This window comes from Siniperca chuatsi, linkage group LG20 (genome assembly GCF_020085105.1).
Source record: "Siniperca chuatsi isolate FFG_IHB_CAS linkage group LG20, ASM2008510v1, whole genome shotgun sequence".
Lineage (NCBI taxonomy): Eukaryota > Metazoa > Chordata > Actinopteri > Centrarchiformes > Sinipercidae > Siniperca > Siniperca chuatsi.
In genome coordinates, this window is record NC_058061.1 from 25,350,701 (window position 1) to 25,352,108 (window position 1,408).

Here is a 1,408-nt window from a genome sequence, read left to right on the forward strand (position 1 = left end):
ACGGGAACAGCAATTCTTTTATCCTTGCTATCTTGGCACAGCTGTTGAGTTTAGTGGTTTGTGGAATAATTGGTTATATTTTGCTTCTAAAAGTCGTCTTAACAACTTAATTAACGCCAAATAAGACCGATTATCTAAACTGAGAGGGCAGAAGAGGAACTACGAAAACTGTTGACTCGAGTCGAGCAGTGGATCCGGTGGCATTTATTCAACAACGTCGAAACTGAGGATTGTTTTTCCAGTAAGCTAGCTAGTTAGGTTTCAGTAAAAGCTGTATGCTTCTCTGCTGTTTCCAGAGTGACTTAAAAGCGCCATACTGGAAAAAAGAAGTCAAATGTGTCTTCTGAAATTTCATGGTAAGTGCTGCAGCGAAGCCCCAATGCCATTCTTTACAAAGCTGTTAGTTACACCACGCTAAACTCCACTTTGGATCTTTTCATTTTTCCATTTGCACTGACTCCTGTGTCTCATAGAACAAGAGGGTAAATCGTATAGGACTTGATACAAAGTACTCTTCAAATCGTCATACATTTAATTATTCAATCAGCATATATTTGAATCAAAGTTCTACTTTTGTAACGTTAACGGCATCTCAGAATTCACATATTTTCTCCACCTAGGTTTCACAGCTGTAAGCAGTAACCAAATGTAAACGTGCAAATGTAACGAAAGTGAGAATTGCTTGGTACGTTATACGTATGTCGTATTTAACAGTGTGTCTGTTTGCCTCTTAAAATCACTTGTGCCATAAGTAACCGATATGTAACACTGCATATAAACAAGCCGATCGAATTTTAAACTGAAATAGCATAGCTGTTTGATATGAAAGTTGCCAGAGCTAGTTTAAGTGCTGGCATTAAACAATTAAAGGCAATGTTCTGCAAGGAAGTATCAATTACGGATACTGCATTGTTTTCTAGGCAGATTAGGAACTACGGTTCCTTATTTCAACATTGGTTTAATTTAATACAATAAATATTTTTGCCGCTTTGAGCACCACAAGCCGAGTGCCATATTGTTCGATTATAGCCGAGAGAGGGCAGACATCTCTACAGCCGATATCTCCAAAACTCGCCAACTCACAAACTTTTACACTATATATATATATATATATATATATATATATATATATATATATATATATATATATATATATGTATATATATGTATATATATATATATATATATATATATATATATATATATATGTATGTATATATATATATATATATATATATATATATATATATATATATATATATATATATATATATATATATATATATATATATATATGTATATATATGTATATATATATATATATATGTATATATATATATATATATATATATATATATATATGTATATATATATATATATATATATATATATATATATATATATATAT

At 30.3% G+C, this 1,408-nt stretch overlaps 1 protein-coding gene across 1 annotated transcript in view; it reads left to right on the plus strand.

The window, feature by feature from the left end:
* rfng (RFNG O-fucosylpeptide 3-beta-N-acetylglucosaminyltransferase) overlaps positions 1 to 1,408 on the plus strand; it is a 41,736-nt gene continuing 40,328 nt past the window's right edge. The window contains exon 1 of the mRNA XM_044178338.1: positions 1 to 356. The gene's annotated coding sequence lies outside the window, so the exon portion shown is untranslated. The remainder of the gene's footprint in view (positions 357 to 1,408) is intronic.